This window comes from Macrotis lagotis, chromosome 1 (assembly GCF_037893015.1).
Source record: "Macrotis lagotis isolate mMagLag1 chromosome 1, bilby.v1.9.chrom.fasta, whole genome shotgun sequence".
Taxonomy (NCBI): Eukaryota; Metazoa; Chordata; class Mammalia; order Peramelemorphia; family Peramelidae; genus Macrotis; species Macrotis lagotis.
The window spans coordinates 46,212,801-46,223,456 of NC_133658.1; the positions used below are offsets into that span (position 1 = coordinate 46,212,801).

Here is a 10,656-nt window from a genome sequence, read left to right on the forward strand (position 1 = left end):
GGACGTGGAGCTCAAGTACCCCGATAAAATATTCATAATTTATCAAATTAGTCATTTTAACTGCAACTACATCCTGATTGGAGTCTTTTAAAAATATTTAATTTTATTCACTCTGGCATATATAAAAGTCATGGTTAGCTCTAACCAGTTTTTAATACTTGGTTTTTGACAGTTATTTGGGTGCCCCAAGATCCCATGTGAAAAATGAACAAGTGAGTTATGTGTATTTAAAGACAATCATCTGAAGGTTATAAATTCGAGATACAAAATGGCGGTCGGCTTTTGCCAGAATTGTTCTATGTGGACACTATAATCTGTGAAAACTGGATAAAAGTACAAGCTGAAATGGGGGAGACTGTGGACTAGTTTAGGGATTTTCCCACATGTCCCTGGAGTCTGCTGTTAGAAAACAAAATCAAGATTATAAAATACAATTCTTTCTATGCTTTTCTCTTGCTCTGAATTAAAAAAATCACCTACTGAAGACTCTCTCACTTCAAAACCCAGTCAGGTACTTTCTAATATCAAGGAAAGTGCCTGAAGAATAAATTGCTCCTATCAGAAATAAAGCATTTTACTTCTGCCACAAGCGGTGAGATCTGTGTTTATAAGTCTCTCCAAAGGCAACTCCATTTTTGCTCTTCTCCTCTCATTTTCTTTTGATGCATAAAACCTGTAGACTGCAGTGCTGTGATTGGATTCAGCTTTGGAGCAGTGTAATTGTAAATATTCATTGGAATTCAAGCTAGCTTTGCCTAGTCTCTCCTAAGGGCTCTGCAGCTATGCAAACAGCAGCGGTTGGTGCACTAGGCTCCAGGCCTGAAGGCTGCCTATTTCCCCCATGCCCAAAGACCCCTTCTTTATAGAGAGTACATGTGGTGAGACCACCCCTAAACCCCACTCCAATATTCATTTCCACTTGCTTTTCCTATTCTCTCCAGGACTGCCTATTTTTGGTAGTTCTATCTCAGTCCTAAATATTCAATAAAATAGTATCTTGTACTTGCCTACAAATATGCACTTATGGAATGTGCATCTATATGGATGTGTATCTTATGTATCTAAATGGACATAGACATATGTGTATCTATGTAATATATATGTATACTTATATAAATACATGCATGTGTATATATTTTATATATAAACACATCTATCTATATCATCTATGCCAGATTTATTTGGATAATTATTCAGTTACCAAAATATAGTGAGTGCATATATGCTCATAGCAACTCCACAGGAAGACCCACATTTTTCAGGATTAAAAATCTAAAGACATAAAAATGAAAATGAATATTTTATGCTTGGGACCACTCTTTCCAAATTTTTAATTCAGTGTTTGATGATTTGAGTTAGAATTCTAATTTCAGTTTGACTTGCTCTACAAGACAGAGTTATTTCCATGGAAATGGAGTCAGAAGGGATCTAGTGATCATTGCTTACACCTTGTCAAAAAGCAACTGGCCTATTCTCTCTACCCCTCTTCCTATTGGAATACTGCTTACCTTAACTGGGGAGTGTCACACAATGAAGCAGATTGGGTCCCCTGGCAAATTGACACTACTGCACATAAATCCTTTTATTATTCTTCAATTGACTTCATTGTACTCCCTGAAGTAGCTAGTCCAAACCTTTTCTCCTCAAACTTTTCAACTTCTTGTCTTAGCAGAAAACCTTGGTTCCTGTGGTACTGAAAACATTGAGGTGGGCTCCTCTTTATCCCCTACTCTATACCTCAAAAGCCTCTACATAATTTCATTTTTCTCTTTTGTTCCAGTTTCTGAGGAAAAAAGTCTCCCTTTCCACCAGTGCCAACTCCCTTACCCTCCCCTAGATGCTGTGCTGTTTCCTCTAGAAGCCTGTCTCTCTTAAACATTTCATTCTTAATTATCTAATTAATTAATCCTTCAATCTTTCCTTATCTAGTGACTTCTTTCCTGAAGTCTACAACTATTAATTATATTGAGATATCTTCTATTAGGTCCAGCTAGCCCTTCAAACTATCATCCTGTTTTTCTGCTTCCTTAAACAAAGTTCTAGAAAAACTCACTAGAGATCCCCAAGTATTTCTAGATGCTAGGTAATGTGTTATTATCTAGGGTTACCAGGAAAGGGAAAAAATCAAAACCAGTCCCTGCTCTCAAGGAACTTCCATATGTATGGGAATAACAAAGGGGAAATAAAGAAGTGATACTGGATACATGTAGAAGGAAGCTAATATGGTAAGGAGGTGACAAGATAAAGGATGAACGGAGAGAAATTGACTTTGGCAAGGAGAAGGGTCATTTTTTCATCTGACAAAGAAGTGAGGGAGAAAATAGTGGGGGGCAATATATGAGTGATATAAGATGAGGAGGAGAGAAAGGGGAAAGCCAGATTGCAGAGGATATGGAGGTATCTGGTATAGGCATCATCACCCTATTACCTTCTCCACCTCTGTATTCTGGCTTCTGAGCCTATCAGTTGACAATTACTCTCTCAATGAGTGATTATCTGTTAGCTGGTTAACTTGATGTGTTTTTTTCCTTTATTCCAATCCTATTTGATTTTTCTGCAGCTTTCTGACAGTCACTCTTTCCTCCTTTTATTTCCTAGGCACTAATCTATCCTGTTTGTTTTTTACCAGACTTCTCCTTGGATACGTTTGCTGAATCATCTGCCATATCTTGCTCCAAAACCAGGGGCAGTCCTCAAGGTTCTACCATGGGCCCTCTTCTCTTCTATTGCAATATCATTCTAGTGATCTCATTGGTTCCCATGGTCCCAGTTTTCAATGATCAACTCTACAGAGATGAGTTATAAATCTGACTATCCAGCCTTCACTTCTCCCCTGAACCGCAGTTCTTTATTACCAAAGATCAGCTAGATAAATCCATGCTAATTCTGGGTGGGATCCTAAAACTCAGCAAGTCCCAAGTCTCATTAACTTGACTGCAAACCCGATCCTTCTTGAAACTTCTCTATTTCTATGAAAGCATCTCTTTCTAATCATCCACATTCAAAACCTCAGAGCCATCCTTAGTCCTTCTCTCTTCACCTATCCCACACTCTGTCAAAGCTTTCAAGTCTCTGATTCTTCCTCTGTAACACTGTGCAGATATGTACCCTTTCCCCCATGTATATGACCAAACCCTAGTCTGGGCCCTTATCACCTTGCACATAAATTACTGCAATCGTTTTTTAAAATTATTTTTCCATTTTTAAGGATTTATTTTTTCTCCCTCCCACTTCCATCTCCCCTAATGAAATAAAATTTCATTCATAGTCAAGCAGAACAAACTCCAATATTGCCCATATCCAAAAATGTATATCTCATTCTGTATATTGAGTCCATTTCTGGATTCTGGAATTTTCCTTCTTGAATTCAGCATTACATAGTTGTTAAAATCTTCTTCCTAAGGCACAATGCCACTCCTCTGTTCAAAAATCACAGCTTTTAGATAAAATACAAACTTTTTAACCTGAAATTAATAGCCCTTCACAGACAGGCTCCAATCTACCTTTCCAGATATTTTATGTTATTCCCATTGACACATTCTGTATTCCAGCTAAAAGGATCTACTAACTCTTCCCCAAACTGGAAAGCCATCACCTCCATTTTAGGGTCTGGAACAGCTTTGTCCTTTGGTCCTGGAATCTACTTCCTCTTTGCCTCTGCTTTGTAGAAGCCTCACCCACTTTTAAGGTCCAGCTCAGGTATCATCTCCTACAGGGAAAGTCTTTGCTGCTTGCCCCAGGTGTTAGTATTCTCATCCTCAAACTATCTTGCACTTTCTAACATGTATATTATCTCTCCCAGAGAATGCAAGCTCCCTGAAGGCAGGGATTCTTTTATTTGTATCTTTGTAGCCTAGAGCATATCATAGTGCTTTGCCCATAGCGAGCACATAACAGATGCTTTTTTATTTGAGTTAATTCTGCTAAGCTACAGCAACATGATGTTGATTCACAGGGCAATCCCTACACAAGCACATGATGGGTATAAGTGGATTGTTACATATTGCCAATGGCAACATGTACATAAGAAAGTGGAATAAAGATATTATTAATGAAATATTTGATTTGAATTCAAATCTGGCCTCATGTATTTGTTAGCTGTGTGCCTGGGCAAGTCACTTAACCCAAGTTTGCTTGAATTTCTTCTTCTATAAAATGGAGATAGTAATAGCACCCACTCCCAGGAACTTTGGGTGGGCCAAATAAGATAATTATTGTAAAGTGCGTAACTGTACCCTGCACATTCTATTGTTTAGTTAGATTTTAGTCATGTCCAACTCTTTGTGGGGTTTTTTTTTGGTTTGTTTTTTGGCAAAGATTAGTAGAGTGGTTTGTCTTTTCCTTCTTCAGCTATTTTACAGGTGAAGAAATTGAGGCAGACAGGGTTAAATGACTTATGCAGGGTCATGTGACAAATAAATGTCTGAGACTGGATTTGAATTTAGGAAAGAAGTCTTCCTGACCTTAGGTCCAGTGGCCTATCCATTGTGCCACGTAGCTCCCCTAGCCTGGAACATAGTACACTTAATAGTTACTTGTTTCTTTCCTTCTTTTCCCTCTCAGAGTGAGGGATAATGGATAGAGATTCAAACATGCCACAAAGGTACCCAGCAAATATTAAAAGACCTACAGATTTAGGGCTGTAAAAGACCTAGGAGGTAATAGTCCAAATGTCTCTTTTTACAGATGAAGAAACTGAGGTTTACAGATATTAAATATCTTGCTTAGGTTAGTAAACTGAATCAGAATGAAAAACTTGATGTGACTCTCAGTTCAGCACTCTCTCCATTGTAACATACTTTTCTATGGTGGATTTATGGGGCAGAACTTCCAAGAATGGCTCAGGTAGAGTTGGTTTGATCATCCCCAAGGAGTGAGTTACCCTTAAGATTACCCATGTGACCATCAAACTACTGAAAGAGGAACTGGTCTTTTCTGATAGAACTAATCAACTGATAATGAGAACTTTCTCAAGCTAATAGATATTTGCATTGACCAACAGAGCATGAGAAAATTCCTAGATATAAAAATCACCTGTAGAAAGTAGTGGAAACAGGTTTAAAAAGAGACATAATTAATATTGAGAAATGTTATTACTAAATCCCTTAATAGCTGAACTGTTTAGACTAAGTTCAAAACAGATTTAATGATCAAGATGAGAGGCAGACTCCTAAATTTCTGCTTAAGCAGCAACTTAATTGATAGCCAACATTCCATATCTACAAAAGAGAAAAAACAAAGAAAGTCGATATGGCTATCATGTGATAAGTAAAGACCAAGACAGATAACTGAGAAAAATGGGTGTTGTGGTTATAGAGTCATTTTTCAATTGAGACTGATTCTTTGTGACCCCATTTAGGGTTTTCTTGGCAAAGATGCTGGAGTGGTTTGCCATTTTCTTCTCCAGCTCATTTTATAGGTACAGAAACTGAGGTAAACAGGTTTTAGTGGCTTGGCCAGGATCACACAGGCTAGTAAATGTCTGAGACTAGATTTGAATTCACAAAAAAGAGTCTTCTTGACTCCAGGTCTGGAACTCTATCTACTTTGCCACTATGGTGCTCTTAAACGACTGTTACATTGACCTGTTGTGGTTGATGTCAGATCCTAAATATGTGTTGGTATCTGAAGCCAATGATGATTTTTTAACAAGAGCTGAGTTCTTAGAGTAAATGCAATAGAGATTTAATGAAACAATATATTAGGAAAAGTTCATGGAAAAGTATTATAAGGCATATTGCATGTCTGAAAGATGAAATTAATTTTGGCAAAAACTAAAAGGTTATAAAATGAGTTCTAAGACTCATTGATGACTGGATTGTTTTTTAAACATAGCACTTTTTGGAATATGATTAATACAAACAAACTGTTATAGGAAAGCTCAGGGAAACCATGAAGTAGTTATTTTCTGTTTTCCTATCCTGGCCTTGGGACCAAGTCTGTCCTCCTATTCCCTTCCTAAGAATACAGAATCCTTCTATATTCTTAACTCTCTCTATATGGCATCTGTCTCCTAAGCACATCAACGGTACTGGTTTCGATTAAAGGAACAACATTGAAAGGTTTATTCTCCAAAGAGCCGACAAGTAGAGTTCGGCACACAAGTTCTTTCAGAAGTAATGGGAACCGAAAACAAGTAAATCTACAAGAAATCTGTCTTCCCATCTCTACCTCATCTCCTCTCCTTATCTCCTTCCCTCAAGGCCTGCACTATACTATTCACTCCAAACCCTCAGGCATAATAACCACATGTCATACAGATGCGTACTGTTCCATAGCTGGTATCTAACTGACGCCAACCCATTTAAAGTAATTTTTGGCTGTTAGTCGGCTGTCAGTAATGTCTTCATTTCCTGAGTTCCCCTCCCTATTGTCTTCAGAGCCCACTGGGAAACAAGGAAATTGGTACCAGCCGACACGAATCTGGTACCTCAAGAAAAATTTTTGTATTCTCTTACTTGCCAAATTAGTCCTCTTGGAAGATTTAGTGTTGTGCCTATAATTCCCATGGGTTATTTTAAAAATGTATCACTTAGACTTCTAATCCTCACTGATGACAAGCATTTGCTACACTATAATTCAGCTCTTATTCCAGCAATGCCATTTTAGATACTATAACTTGAGAAAAGAATGGGGAGTGCCTAAACCAGGATTAACAGAGTCAACTTAGCAAATGAAAAGAAAGATAATAAGCAGAGCCCCAGAGTATTTCAGTATTTTGCCAAATGACTAGTAATTTAGTTCTTTTGGACTTGATTATTCTGTGGGATTTTAATTTGTTGGACAATTCACTTTTCTTCTTGCTGGATCTTGCTGTCTCCTTTTCTCCTTTCTTTTCATTAACTATTTGCTTTCCTGAAGACTATTCTGGGCTCGCAGATCTTTTTTCATTTAAACTCATTGCCTTGGTAAACTCAGCAAGTCCTAGTTAGTGATTCAATTTGAAGGTAGAGGACTCCCAAATCTGCAACTCCAGTTGCCTAAAGACTTTGCTCTTCTCTCTCTATATATACACACTCCTTTGGAGAGTTCTCCCACTAACAGTTTCAACCATTCACCCTTCTCTACCTTCTGCTTGTATCATTTCAAATTACCTAGCTGGATGTCCCTTTTCCTTTAGCATATACAATTGTGTGAATCATGTGTAGTTAAATGTCATTTTCATCCCGCCGTTCTCTTGATGCATATCTGTGATCTTACACAAATTATTAAGGTAGATGCAGTTCTTCACAGAATCAAGGAATCTCAGAATTGTAAGGGATTTCAATCCAACTCATAACTCAATAAGACTTTCTGCTACTATATATACAACCTTTCACTTTGATGATGGTGATGACGATGATGATAATGTTTGTCTTTTGTTCTTGAAGAAGACCATGACATCAGGGATGTGATGGGGGTTTGAATGAGGGGCTTTCTGTGCCAAGTCACCAGCCTTACTTTCTCCTCTGGAGCCATCTGGGTCCAGTGCCCAGATATGGATGTGAGGCCCTCAGGGATAAGTGACTTGTCCAAGGTCACAAAGATTGTAAATGTCATCTAGGTTGCACAATGGAGGACCTTAGTTCAAATCTCATCTCAGGTACTTTCGCCTTGATACAGCTTGAATCTTTAGGTAGTTTATCTTACATCGTTGTTTTTCTTCAACTTCCTTCTATTTCTTCCAACTCCATTCCTTTGTGGCCAAGCATAACAAGCCTAACACCTCTTTCATAGCCTTCCAGCAATCAATCAATCAATCAATCAGTCAGTAAGAATTTATTTAGCATCTTCTATGTGTTGGATACTGTGTCTTTAGTGCTGATAACATAAACATAAGTGAACTTTTAGTCCCTGTCTTGAAGGAGCAAATTCAAAATGCTCTGCTTCATGTCAAAGTCCTTCATAACCTAGCTCCCTCCGACCTTACCAGTCTTCTTATACCTCACTATCACATACTTTTCTATTCAATGGCACTGGACACCTGGCTATTCTGAGAAGTGGACACTCCATTTCTCTAGCATTCTTTGTGGCTGTCTGAGCTCATATTGGGCTGATCAGCCACAGTTGGACACACGTAATTTATCCTAAAGATAGCAATGCCATTTTGGTCTCCTTTGATAACAAAGGACAAGAACCAACCACTTATCCTGGCTTTCTTTTAAATCCCAACTAAAACCCCACTTTTATAGGAAGCCTTCCCTAACACTTCTTAATTCCAGTGCTTTTCCTCTCTTAATTATTTTCTATTTATCCTGTATATGTGCTTGTTCTCTATACATTTGTATGTTGTCTCCCCCATAAGATTGTAAGCTTCTTAAGGGCAGGGACTGTCTTTTGCCTATTTTTTTTGTATCATCAGCACCCCAAATCACTCTGACTTTGTCAGTAGTAAGCACTTAATAGATGATTCCTGATTTGAGTTAATCCTGCCAAGCTAATCTAACTCCCAACATGTTATGTTACAGCACCACATAGAGGATTCAGAGGCTAATAGAGAGTTCTTGGGGATAGCTCCTGTGAATCTCTTATGGTTTTTGTTGCAGGTTTATTCTACCCATTTTTTTTCCCTCTCTCTCTCTCTCTCTTTCACTGACTATGGACTAATCAAAACTCCTCTTAGGAAATTCTCTAATTAACCTAACCCTAAAAACTCAACAACACTGAAAAGATTATGCATTCAGCAGGAGCTATATAAATGTGCAATACTATATTGATTTGCAGTTGTTCTAATCTTATCTCTCATGGAAGCAAGTTGAATCTATCTAATTATATCATAAGCTACTTGAGGGCTGTGGCAATGTGTTCTTTTATTCATTTTTCTTGTTGTTGCTTTTTGGTTTTGGTATCCTTCAGAAAAGGGTTGCAGTACCTTTAATTGGTGCTTAGGAAATACTGTTAATTTACAATTGTTCTACTGGGGACAAGACTGTTGACTCATTGGAAAGAAAGACATAAGGAGCCCTAAAGTTATTTTAATCTATAGACAAACATGCAATTTTTCATATACAGTGACTTCTTTCTATAGTTAATTATTTTTTTTAAAAAAAGGGTCTTTAGCTAATGCAGTAATTCAAAGAATAAAATCATCCTAAGTTTTGATAGTTCAAAAGTATGTTGGAGAAGCTCCCCTGGTTAAGCCAAGTGGTCTTCTCAGAGCCATACTATCACAATTCTCTAGTGGATTCCTGATTGAGGTTTTTAGAAATCAAAAGTAAGATACATGCAGTCTATTTATAGAAAGAAGTAAAGAAGAGTGACCACATAATTACATTAAAGCTCTAGGATTTATTTCCTAGAGAATATACTTATTTTCATGGTGATGACTACCTACAATTATAGAATTACTGAAAATAAAACATAACTACTCTTTAAAAGTCACAGCAATTATGGCAATTTTGGAAATAGTGAAGACAACTCCTCCAAACCAAACAAAATTATAAAAGGAGCTCATTCATTTACTTAAAAGTACGACTATTCATTTAGGGCAAGAATAGGTCACAGAAGTCACCTATAGAGTTCTCAGTCTACAGATGGGAATGCTGAAACTCAGAGGTTAAATGATGGGTTAGAAATTTTATGCACCTTTTACAATACAAGGGGAAATGGTAAAAATAACCTGAATCTCAACTCAAAGACAAGTCTAATATCTGACTATATAAATGAACAAATTATTAACTCAGTACCCTTTCAGTTAAGAAGTCCCCCTCACATTCTCTATTCATTCTGCTATGAGGCTTTGCCTTTGGTCAAAGCCTTCCAAAGGCCCAAGTAAGTAGGGGAAAGGGTCCCTATTTTTGCTCACCACCACTTGGCCATGTTGAAATTTCGGTACACTGTGGGTTTTGTTTTTGCGATTCATGTTTGGTTTCTTCTAACCTCTCTTCCAAGTCATACTGGATTGAAGCTTGTGCATTCCTCTGTTGTGTTGCTTAGTCATAACAAAGGATCATGTTGATACCTTTAGGCAGCACAGGACTTGATATTGATTGTGTTTATTAATCTGGTAGAAAAAAACAAAATGCATTAATTTAACAAGATTTTTTTCCATTTTTTCATCATCTATTTTATGCTTATAATCATAAAATGAGAAATATTTTGTCTCCTTGGTTTTATGGTATTTCTTATTTTTGGAAATTGTTGTTAAAAAACACACTACCATTCATATCTGTAGGAGAAAACTATAATGTTTTGCACATAGTAATGATGTTTGTCCTTTGTTCCTGAAGAAGACCATGAACATCAGGAAAGGTGATACCATGGCAATTAGATTTGAGTGAGGGGGGGTGCTGTGCTAAGTCACCAGCCTTTCTTCCTCCTCAAGAGTCAATTGGGTCAGAGACCAGATATGAATCAGGACCACTGGAGATGGCCCTGGATATGAGGCAATCAGGGTTAAGTGAATTGCCCAAGGTCACACTGCTATTAAGTGTCACTTGTCTGAGGTTGGATTTGAGGACCAGTGTTCTATCCACTACACTACCTAGCTGCCCTGGCATTAATAAAATGCATTTTCATTCATTAAGTGCTATTCATATCTAAAATAGAAGTCTAAAGGTAGAATGAAAACAGTGCCTAACCATGGTAGACATCAGATCCTTAAGCTCTCCTTTAAATCAATGGTAATTAATTTCTCCTTTTTTGTTTTTTTGTTTTTTTTTGTAGAATATAAGTCCC

The 10,656-nt window shown here is 37.4% G+C and overlaps 1 long non-coding RNA gene across 1 annotated transcript in view; it reads right to left on the reverse strand.

Annotated features, from left to right (window-relative positions):
• The window catches only part of LOC141513249 (uncharacterized), a 28,296-nt gene extending 18,320 nt beyond the window's left edge, over positions 1-9,976 (reverse strand). The window contains exon 1 of the long non-coding RNA XR_012475747.1: positions 9,785-9,976. This is a non-coding gene — a long non-coding RNA (uncharacterized LOC141513249). The remainder of the gene's footprint in view (positions 1-9,784) is intronic.
• Positions 9,977-10,656: the final 680 nt, after the last annotated feature.